Source organism: Halichoerus grypus, chromosome 15 (assembly GCF_964656455.1).
Source record: "Halichoerus grypus chromosome 15, mHalGry1.hap1.1, whole genome shotgun sequence".
Lineage (NCBI taxonomy): Eukaryota > Metazoa > Chordata > Mammalia > Carnivora > Phocidae > Halichoerus > Halichoerus grypus.
The window spans coordinates 54,617,592-54,630,036 of NC_135726.1; positions in this window are offsets into that span (position 1 = coordinate 54,617,592).

Consider the following 12,445-nt stretch of genomic DNA (forward strand, 5'->3'; position numbering starts at 1 on the left):
ACTGAGATCTGAGCAAGCAGCAGAGATCTTGTGGTGCTCCCTGCCAAGGGGACTCCCTGGGAGGCTGGGAAGTGCAGCAGTCCCGAAGGAAGTGGTTCCCCACCTTGTGCCATCATGACCCAAATGACCACAACATCCCATGCACCTCATGTGCTGGGGTACGAGATAAAAGCTGTTGGCATTGCTAGTTACAGTGAACGTCTGTCACCTCTGAGATCTACCCTTCACCTCCCCAACGGTCCTGCCTTCTCTTGGGGACACATGTAGCTCTGTGTCCTCTACATTCCATCCCCCGTTCTAGGCAAAGAATATATGGCCTAGTTTGGCCAATCAGCACTCCCATCCCTGATCACTGTGATTGATTCAGAAATGGGCCTGACCTAAGCTGGGCCAAGCACAGCGAATCTCAGGACCTCTGCTAAGAATGCTGGAGCAAAGATGCTTTCTTGCTGGCCATGAGCAAAAAACGCACGGAGCTATCGCTGGCACAGCCACCTAGACAGAGCTGCTAGGGACAGCAGTGGGTTAAACAGTGTCCAGAATTCACACTCATCCACACAGAATGTGGCCTTGTTTGGAAATAATTAAAGGCTTGAGGTGACCTTAGACTGGGAATCCAACCACAGGCATCCTTACAAGAGGAAAGGCCACAGAGAGACACAGACACAGAGAAGAAGGTCATGTGAGGATGGAGACCGAGGCAGGGGTGATGTGGCCACAAGCCAAAGAACACCAGGAGCCACCAGAAGCTGGAAGAGGCAAGGAAGGATCCTCCCCTCAAGCCTTTGGAAGGAACACTGCCCTACGTACACCTTGATTTTGGACTTCTGGTTTCCAGAATTGACAGAATAAATCTCTGTTGTTTTAAGCCACCAAGTTTGTGGTACTTTGTTACCACAGCCCTAGGAAACTAAAACAGGGACTCGCTCTTAGATGAATCAACATTTCAGGAACTGAAGTAAGCAGACAGGACAAATCTGGTGAAACTGTTGAGCTCCTGGATCAAACCTGACCTGAGCACATTCACTTTGGACTTTGAAGTTGGCCAAAGCCCATGACTCCCCTATTTGTTTAAGCCAGGTGGAGGTGGGTTTTCTATTCATCCCAGCCAAAGAATTCCTGGCTGATAAACTGGTTTAATTCACCACTTCATCCCTCAGTCAGAAAAGCATGTTAATACATCAAGTGAGGGAGACATTAATGAATCTATTCTCATTGAGGTTTTTAAACTGATTACTTGCAAGCTTTGGTGCCATTTTAACTATACAGAGAAGACCTCATAACTGAGCAGGACCCCCCAGCGGCTGAAAGGCATCATGGTTGAGATCGCTGGTCTCACTCTAGACCCGAAAGGTTGCTTGAGTGCCCCCACTGGGTGGAGCCCCCTAAATGAAAACCACCTGAAGTTTGTGACAGTCACACTCTGAATGCACATGAAAGTGATCATGCATGACAGATGAATAAACAAAATGTGGCACATCCCTGTAGTCCCAGGGCTACACTGGGAAGTACCAGTGTCAACTGGGGGCAGGAAAAGGAGAGAAAAGTGAGGCCAGTTTTGAGGGCGGGGGTTTCCATAGGAAAGCCAAAGCAAGGAAGAGCACTGCTCAGGTCTGGCCAGTCTGGATGATTCCAGTGGGCTCTGAGGCACCAGGGCTGTCCCCACTTGCCTGGTACCTGGCCCTGGGATGACTTAGGGCAGGGGAAGTTGTGGCTTGGTGGTTGGGTGGTATTGGCTCCAGATGGGTTGGTTCGCAGCGGAGAGGCATGCCCTTCACTACCTCTGGGAATTGGCTGGCTCTGGGAGAGGCAGCCTCTCCTTAGACACGTTAAAAAAATATATATACATATACACATAAAAATATATATAAAATAATATAAATATAGTATATCAATACATAATATATATATTTATTACATATAATTATATATAATATAATAATAAATATAATATAGCACCAGTATATTATATATAAATATAATAATATAAAATAATATAAAATAAGTATATTTTAAATATTTATTTGAGAGAACACAGGGGAGGAGCAGAGGGAGAGGGACAAGGAGACTCCACGCTGAGTGCAGAGCCTGACGTGCAGCTCAATGCCACGACCCTGAGATCATGACTGGAGCCGAAATCAAGAGGCAGATGCCTAACCGACTGAGCCACCCAGGTGCCTGGCCACTTGATATTTTTAAAATATCAAAGTATCATGTTACACAAAATTTAAAACAGGGTTAATACAGGGGGATCTTTCCCCACCTCTTCCAGCTTCTGACAGTCCCAGGTGTTCCCGGGCTTGTGGCTGTGTCACTGAGTGTCTGCCTCCCGCTTCTCACTTTCTCCCTGGATGGCTTCATATGGTCTCCCCCTGTGGGTGTTGAATCTGAATTTCCCTCTCCCTATGAGACTCCAGTTATACTGGATTGCCCCCCCCACCTCCAATTACGACCTCATCTTAACTAATTACATCCGCAACAACCCTATTCCCAAATACAGTCCCATGCTGAGATCCTGGAGGTTAGGACCTCAACACATATTTTGGGGGCGACACAATTCAACCCAGAGCACTGGTGATCATAATGAGTGAGAGCTAGAGGCCCATCATCTCCCACCTGAGAGACCAGTGTCTTTTCGGCTTGTTAGGAACTGAGGAACTGGACTGGTTTTTCTTTTTTTCTTTTCAATTGAGGTAAAGTGCACATAAAGATCAAAGTAACCAGCAACCCTTTAAAAGTAACAATTCAGGGCGCCTGGGTGGCTCAGATGGTTAAGCGTCTGCCTTCGGCTCAGGTCACGATCCCGGGGTCCTGGGATCGAGTCCCACATCGGGCTCCCTGCTCAGCAGGGAGCCTGCTTCTCCCTCTGCCTCTGCCTCTCTCTCTCTCTCTCTCATGAATAAATAAATAAAATCGTTAAAAAAAATAAAAGTAACAATTCAGTGGCATCGAGTACACTCAGTGTTGTGTGACTATCACCACTATCTAGATCTGAGACATTTATATCACCCAAACAGTAGACCCCCTCCCCATTAAGCATTTACTACCCCCATTCTCCCCAGCCCTGCCCCCGGCAGCGACCAATCTGCTTTCTGTCTCTATGGATTTACCTATTCTGGAATTTTCATATAAGTGGAATCATATGATAGGTGACTTTTTAAGTGGTTGCTGCTGAACACCTGCTTTCCTTCTGGGAGTCTCTAATTTTGGTGCATCCCGGGTTGAGGGTGTCTATGGCACTAGCCCCCAGTACAAACTCTGGGCGATGACTGGGTCTCTGATGAATGTCCCTGGTAGACAACATTCCACATGCGTTGTCACACCTTACTGCTGGCGGAATTGATGTGGCTTGTGTGGCTCCGTGGGGAGAGGACTCTGAAAGCTGGTGCTGGTCTCCCCTGGACTTCACCCCATACGCCTTATCCCTTTGCTGATTTTGCTCTGCGTCATTTTACTGTAATGAGTCATGGCCCCTACATGGCCCCATGTAGTGAGAATGACTACAAACCGAGTCCTCTTCAGGAATCATCAAACCGGGGATGGTCCCTAGGGACCCGCAGGCTTTACAAACACTTGTGGCATGAACACCATGTCCTTTCCACAGGACAGCGGACTTGCCAGGGTCACACTCTGAACAGGGCTTCAGAGCAGTTTCAGAAGACAAATCCCAGGTGAGCCACGCAGACAAGAAATGCTCTGAATGCTCCAAAGGTGAGCCAGCCTTGAGCCACCATTCGAATTTCACAGGACCTCAGAACACACACAGATGGACCCCACGGGTGTGACAGCTGTGGGAACCCCCGGATCAAAGCTCACCCCAGCTGAACGTGGGCCCTCCCACCCGAGAGACAGATACTCATGCACTGATGTGGCAAGGCCCTCCCTGAGGGGAAAGCCTTTCTGACCAGCCTGGGGCAGGGACCGTGGCGACAGACACACCCTCACCCCAGCCATCCTGCCATGTTTAATCTGTCACTCAGGCAGTGCTGTCCCGATGCAGATGTCCCATCCATGCTGTCCAATTTGGTGGCCACCAGCACGTGTGGCTCGTGAACTCCGGGAACGTGGCTCCTCAGAAGGGTTGTCCCTTGGAGGTGACCCTATGGCCTCTGTCTCGGCAGGCCCAGTGGCCCAGGACTCTGCATTTCTAACAAGCTCCCAGAAGCTGCTGAGGCTGCCAGTCCTCTGGGGCATTCGGGTGACTTGTAGGGGCCCTTCCCGCTGTCATGGTGACTAGCGCACGAGTGGGTGGGAGCTGGAAATGCCAGGCCCTTCCAGGGGGCAGGACGGCCCCAAGTAACAGAGAAACTTCCTGGGTCCCTCTCGACTTCCTGATGTCCTCGGAACATTCATGTGGAGGAAAAACTCCTTACCCGAGCCGAGAATCCCATTCTGCCAACCATATAGACGCCCAAGTGTTTTTAATACAGTTTTAGTATCACTGAATGTCCCAGGGATCCAACTAGCGGGTAAATCAGAAGACAGTGTTTTGTTCGTCAGAATGTTTGCGATAACCTTTGCCCACTTAGTAAGGACGATGACATCCCCAATGGCTCTGCCAGGCCACCAACAGAGCAACACGGTAGCCCTGCGTCGGCTGATCTGGCTCACTACCGATGCGATCACCCAGCCTGCGTGTCTTCTGTGTGCTCACTCCTGAGCTCTACGGAAATGATAAATTACAGCGATCAGTGCTTTTCCTCGTTTGTTCTCTGCTGTATTATAGTCCGCTATGGAATGGCACTGATTTTATTTTTATTTTTTTGAGATGAATTGTGGAGTTAGCTGATATTATTATAAATTTCATGTTGGGAAAGCAAAGGGGACATTTAAAAAAAATGTGTTGGGACGCCTGGGTGGGTAAGTTGGTTAAAAGCGTCTGCCTTTGGCTCAGGCCACGATCTCAGGGTCCTGGGATCGAGTCCCGTGTAGGGCTCCCTGCTCTGCGGGAGTCTGCTTCTCCCTCTCCTCCCCGCTCATGCTCTCTCTCACTATCTCTGTCTCACTCTCCCAAATAAAAAAAATCTTTAAAAAATGTGTTATAAAAAGGGGTGCAGAGTGGAGAACCATTGAGTTAGGCTACAAGTTTGGGCTCAGGATTCATAGGGCAGTCTCCCCAAGCCCTGGGCCTCAGTTTCCTCATCTGTTAAAAGGCGAAAGATTTATATGACCTGAAGAGAAACCAGAGTATTCCTCATCTTTTAAATGGGGATAGTAATGGCACTCACCTCACGAGGTTGGTGAGAAGATGAATGAAAATACAACCTGGCAAAATGCTTATTCCCCCTAGGGTGGCCCTGCCATCACTGTCACCATCACTGTCATCATGTGGCCAGGATGATGATTGTCATAACTCCTCGGTGGCATCACCAGTGAGGAGTCTCTTTGTGCCCTTCAGTGAGGGCTGTGTAGTGAGTGGTTCAGAGCCCAGGTTCTGGGGCCCGACGACTCAGGTTCAAAACCTTCTCTACCGTCTACCTGAGGCGTGTGTCCTCAGGCAAATCGCTGATCCTCTCTGAGACTCTCTCTCTACCGCCCACATGATGACTCAGTCCCCGTCATGCAACCAGTGTTCCCCGAGCGCGGGCTGTATGCCACACAGCAAAGGGGAACAAAAAAACCCTCAGTATAAAAATAATGACAGGGCGCCTGGGTGGCTCAGTTGGTTAAGCGACTGCCTTCGGCTCAGGTCATGATCCTGGAGTCCCGGGATCGAGTCCCGCATCGGGCTCCCTGCTCAGCAGGGAGCCTGCTTCTCCCTCTGACCCTCCCCCCTCTCATGTGCTCTCTCTCTCTCATTCTCTCTGTCTCAAATAAATAAATAAAATCTTTAAAAAAAATAAAATAAAAAAAAATAAAAATAATGACAATGCTAAATACCCAGGCCTGACCCCTGCACTCTTGAGGACACAAAAATAAGTGTAAGTTTGTTATTCTGTTTGGGCCCCATGGCACTCACTCCTCCCAGGGTTACGTGATGCTTCTGTGACATGCTGCTTGTGAAGAGTGTGGGGCAGGGCCTGGCCCCCAGACATGGCCCAACATGGGTCCGGCCCGCCCAGCAAGCTGGGAAGAGCTAGAGGCGCCCTGCATGTTTCTTCGAGATGCGTCCCCTGATTGTGTCAGGGAGCCCTCCTATGGTTTTGTCAGAAGAAATCATTAATATTCTCCTGGTCCTGAGATTGGCTACACAGTGGAGACTAAAATCTGCATGTTGTGGGGAGGCTGGGTGGCTCAGTCAGTTAAGCATCTGACTCTTGATTTCAGCTTAGGTTAGGATCTCAGGGTCGTGGGATCAAGCCCTGCGTCTGGCTCCATGCTGGGCATGGAGCCTACTTGGGATTCTCTCTCTCCCTCTTCCTCTGCCCCTCCCCCCACTCGTGCTCTCCCTCTGTAAAAAATTAAAAAAATAAAAACAAAATAAAATGTACATGTTGTGAACTCTAGGATGAAATGGACTCATTTCTGTGTCTCAGTTTTAGTTTCCTTTTCTACCTACTAGCTGTGTGACCACTGGTGAGTCGCTTGGCTCCTCTGTGCCTCAGTTTCGTCATCTGTGGAGTGGGGTGATACTACAGCCCTCCCCCATAGGGGTTGATGTGCAGTCCTTACACTTCAGTGAAGCTGGGCAATATATTCAGAAGGCACCCTGGATTTGGTCTGGACTATAAAAGTGTGAGCCAGGATGGCAGAGTTTTGTCTCAAGCAAACCCTTTTGTGTGGTCCATTTGAGGCAGGTGGTTCAAGTGGCCTTTTATTGGGACCAGCTGTCCTGTGCTGTATGCCCCACAGTGGCTGGGGCTTCTGTCTCATTCTCCACTGCGTCCCCTGTGCCCAGAACCCCAGGGCCCAACACACACTGGTCCCTGACTGCTGTGTCTCCTGTGGGCACTGGGTGTGGGATGTGCCCAGCTCACCTTGTGTGACTGGGCTGGGTGAACCCAACCTTTGAGGGCCTTTCAGGCAAGACACACCCGAGCTCTGGACATCCACAGCCCACCAAGCTGCCCCTTCCTCCACAGGGCTCCCCTTTTAGGGAAGGGTAGAGCCCTGAGCTCACAGAACTGAGGGAAGGAAAGAAGGAAGACCAGCCTGGCCTGAGGTCCCAGGAATGCTCAGTGCCAGGCCCCCTTCCTCCATACCATGCATGCTGGACTCCCTTGGGCTCCAGTGTTCTCAAGGCTGTTGGAAGCTGCCAGGCTCTGCCAGGTGCCAATGAGTGCCTGGCCACGAGCCACCTCGGCTCTGAAGGGACAGGTGTAGGGGTTTACCACAGGACTGGGAGTCAGCCAGTCTGCCCTCTGCCTACTTCCTGCCTGCAGAACTTTAGGTGGGCAGCTTCACCTCTCCATGCCTCAGTTTTCTGCATCTATATAATGGATATGAAAACAACAAGATAACATGAGGATATCACCAAGCACACAGTAGGTCAGGTTGTAAGTGCTCCTGAAATGTGCGGTTTCCATGTAGTTTCACAACATCCCTCTAAGGTAGGGATTGCTCAGCCCGTTTTGAGACAGAAACGAGATCTCAGAGAGTTGGGGGGACTTGTCCAAGGTCTGCCAGGAAGTAGCAAACCCAGCCATGCCCAGCCTTGAAATTCCATGCTCTTACCTGCTTCTTTTTTATTTTATTTTATTGTTTAGAGAGAGTGCAAGTGGCAAGGGTGGGGGAAAGGAAGAGGGAGAGAGAGAATCTCAAGCAGGTTCCATATGCAGCACTGAGCCTGATTTAGGGCTCGATCTCATGGCCCTGAGATCATGTCGAAATCAAGACTCAGACCTTTAACCGACTGAGCCACTCAGGTGCCGCTTAACTGCTTCTTTAGGGCCAGTCAAGTATAACAAAGAAGGAATTTAAAGCCAGTGGATTTTTGACAAGGGTGCCACAATTCACTGGGAAAAGAACAATCTCTTCAACAAACAGTGCTGGGACAACTGGATAGCCATATGTAAAAGGGCCCTACCTCACACCATACACCAAAATTAACAACAAATCAAAACAATGATGATATGTAACATTCACTGAGGACTTACCATGTGCCAGGGGCTTTCCATAAATCAAACTAGCCTCCAGAGCCGCACTATGAGACAGATACTGGCATCACTCCCACCTTATAAATGAGGAAACCTAGGGACAATGAGGTTAAGGAAACTTAACCCTGTTGCCCTGTTGGTCAGTGTGGAAGTGCTAGAGCCAGAATTTGAACCAGGATTTTGAACCTCCAGACCTGGACTCCTAACTGCTATATGAAAGGGGAAGATTCTCATCTGTCCTTTAGCAAACAGCTGGTGACCCTGGGCGGGTGCCATCACCCCTGTGAGTCTGTTTCCTCATATACAACACAGCAATAACAATGTTGGGACTCCACCAGGAGGTCGCGAGGGGTAAATGCTGGTGAAATGTTTAGAGCTGTGCCTGGCTCCCAGGATGCATACGTATTAGCTGTTTCGGTGTAATTAATGATTTTTAGTAATTATTAGCATTAAAACTAAGCCCCTGTTTTTCAGCACTACCCTTGGCTCATAATAATCACTCAACCCATTTTATAATCATAAATTTTAATGATTTATTTTGTAAGATTAGGCTTTATAAACTTGGAACCCTATTCTTAAGCTCGACCATAGAACACCACCTGGCGATTAATAAGTGATTGAAAAATGTATTACTCGTAAAACAGTAATGGTAGATTTTATTACTAAACAATTACTAATCACCTTCCTTAGAAAGGGAGTTAGGAACTGAAACTGAGCTAGTTCCACACCATTCAATTCAGCCAGTGAATTCCTAAACCAAGGGCACGAGAAGACCAGTTAACAACCCTGGTCGAACCCCCACGCTCTCTGAACCTGTTTCTCCACTGGATTCAAGAAGGAGCCGGGGCATGAGGATTCTCAGAACAAACGTCAGCATGTTCTGCCCAATCGGTTTCTTTGGTCGGGGTCCCGCCTCTTTTCCTGGGCACAGCCACGCCCCCTGTGTTTACTCCAGCCAATCCTCGCGCGAGCCCCGCCCACCGCCCCGCCCCCGCGTGCCCAGGACCCTGCGGCCCCATTGGCAGGAGCAGGCTTCTAGCGCCTCTCCAACCCCGTAAGTGGCCTAAGCCCTCGAGACCGCTTCCAGCTGCTCTTCTGGCCAAAGAGGGGAGGATACGATGAGTGTCGTTAACTCTCGGGGCCCCGAGTACCTGGCAGTTGTGTCCTGCACCTCGGGCCGGCCTCCCACGCGGAGCTCTCTCCCCACAGGGAATCCCCACGATGGCGGCGGCGCTGCGTGCGCAGCCCCAGTGCTGTGCATGCGTCTGCGCCTGCACCGACTCCCTGATGGACTACACTTCCCAGATCCCCGCGGGATTCGGGCTCCTCAGGGCAACCATCCGCCGTTGGTCAAGGAGGGAGGAAACTCGGAGCCTCGGGCGGTTTCGCCTGGGATACACCGATGTCAGAGGCTTCTTCTGGCTTCCGTAGGCGAAGTGGAGAAGCATCGCCAGCGTCCATCTCCAGGGCAACCGCCGGCTGGAATCGACGGGGCTGTCTCCATGGCAACTGCCTAAGCGCTGCCGCTAGGAGAAGACCCCTCATTGCAGGCGCTTTTAAGTAGCAGGGATGCTCAACAAAACAGCGTGCTCTGCTCTTAAGACTTAATGGGAAACGTATGTTATAGCACAAAGAAGGGAGGAAAACTAGGTAGGGTGGGAAAGCGTTGATGTGAGGAAGGTTTCTCAGAGGAGGGGATCTTTGAATAAGGTTTTGACGGATGAATAGGAGGTCACCAGGGAGAGAAGAAACGGAGGAAAAAATACCATCTTTACTTACCTATCTGGTCAAAATTTGAAGCTGTGAAGCTGTATGACATAGTCTTAGCGAGGGTGTGGGGAAACTACCATTCTTGTACCATGCAGGTAGGGAGGGGAATGACTTCAGCCTTGAAGTCAATCAGGCAATTGAGGACTATTTTCTGAGAATCTGCTATGTTCTAGGCAGTGCTCTAGGCGCTGGGGATATAGTGGTGAAGGACACACATGGACCCGGCCTTCAGGGAGTCGGAGCAGGCAGTACATAGGAGACATATAAAGGGAAATTACGATTTGTGCTATGAATTAAACAGGCAAGGGGCTGAGACAAATGAAAGGACACCTCTGTGATCATGAAATACAAATATTTGGGAACATACATGTGCAATAAAAGCCAAATAAATCTCATGGCAACTAGAGGTTGCCCTACCTGTAGATTTCTTTCTTTCTTTCTTTTCTTTTCTTTCACAGAGAGACACACAGCAAGAGAGGGAACACAAGCAAGGGGAGAGGGAGAAACAGGCTTCCCGCTGAGCAGGGAGCCCGATGGGGGGCTCGATCCCAGGACCCTGGAATCATGACCTGAGCCGAAGGCAGACGCTTAACGACTGAACCACCCTGGCGCCCCTGTAGATTTCTTTCTAGCGTTTGTGAGGATCTGAGTTGGGGTTTTCTTTTACTTGCCATTGAAGGCAGCCTGAAGTACAAGTATAAACAGGTTGAATGCCTTGCTTTTGGTCTTTTTGGCTACTTTAGTAAGTAAATCATATCTCTTGTTTGAGCTATTTTGAGTTTTCTGTGACTTGAAACCCAAAACATCCTTCATAATAAAGTCGTATTATTCTCCTTTGAAAAATAAGGAAACTGGATCAGACAGCAAGACGATGGCAAAGGCAAGATTCAAAATTAGCTTCTTTTAGACTAAAAAATCCAAGCATTCTACATTAGTATGTGAGTAAAAGAGTGAGGGTGAGTCTTTGAGAAGGAAGTGGATCAATTGTGCCAAGAAAGGTACAAACATGGTGGAATATATTAGAAGAAGGCATTTAAAGATGCTACCCTGCTGGCTTTGAACATGAAGGAAGGGGCCACAAGCCAAAGAATGCAGGTGGCCTCGACAGACTGAAAATTCGTACCATAAGACATTTTTAAAAATGCAGATAGAATAAAAATTTAATTGTTAAAAAGTCATAAAAGTACTAGAATACAATATAGGATAATCTTGGGGGTGAGGAAGGCCTTTCTTAGCATGATAGTAGGTCCAAGAACTACAAAAGAAAATACAGATAGATTTGAATACCTAAAAATTTAAAAATTCTATGTAGCAAAATACATCATAAACAAAATTGAAAGAGCAATAACAAACCTGGAGAAAATATTAGTGGCGTATATACCAAGGGTTACTATGTGTAATACATAAAAGACTTGCTCCTATAAATCAATACACAAAGGCAGCCCAATTAATATTGGACAAAATACATAAATAAGCAGTCCAAAGAAAGCAAAACCTTAACAAACACATAAAAGGTCATTAATCTCACTATTGCTAGGACATTTTTACTTATTAGATTAGAAATATTTTTTAAAATTTTTTAAAGATTTATTTGAGAGAGAGCAGAGTGAGAGAGAACACAGAGGGAGAGGGAGCACGGAGAGAGAAGGAGAAGCAGACTCCTCGCTGAGCAAGGAGTCCAATGCAGGACTCGATCCCAGGACCCTGAGATCACGACCTGAGCTGAAGGCAGACACAACCGACTGAACCACCAAGGTGCCCCTAGAAATATTTTTAAAAGGCTAATACTGAGTAATTTTTGAAGGAAGTTGGGCAACAGAGAATAGGCATTCATATATACTTCCAGGAGTCATGTAAATTGGTTCATCCTTTTTTGGAGGATTATTTAGCAATAAATATCAAAATTTAAACGTGGACATCCTATGGTCCCACAAGTTTATTTCTAGAAATTCATCTTATGGAGATATCTTGCACAAGTGTCAAATGGTAAATATCCAGTGATGGAAAAGAAAAGATAAACAATCTCAATGTCCATTAATAGAGATTGGTTAAATAAATTCAAGAAACCCTAGCATGAAGTATTATGCAGTTGTTATAAATGAGGATACATATATATGTTTATATATAAACATGTTTGCATTATCATGGGAAAATATCCACATTATACCAAGTGAAAAAAGTCACTTCTAAAATCATATGTGTGGGGGTGCCTGGTTGGCTGTGGGTGGAGCATGTGACTCTTGATCTCGGAGTTGTGGGTTTGAGATTACTTAAAAAAATAAACATCTTAAATCATATGTGTGCATATACCATACAAATTGTATACTGTTTTTATGTGGATATATACGTATGTGGATATATACGTGTGTGTGTATATACACACACAACCAGTTTCATAAAAACAAAAAAGGAAGTTCATATTCACAGAAAAAAGTCTAGAATCTTTGGAATGAAGATTTATAGAGAGCCATTGCTTTCATTTTTGTTTTCTGAATTATTCACCATAAACGAGTATTTCTTCAACCACGAAAGGAGTCATATACTAAAAGAAATACCTGGGAAGACTTTAAACACGGTAATAGTTACCACGGGTGATGTTGGTGAGACACAGTCCCATCCTCCGTGGCCAGATTGCCAAC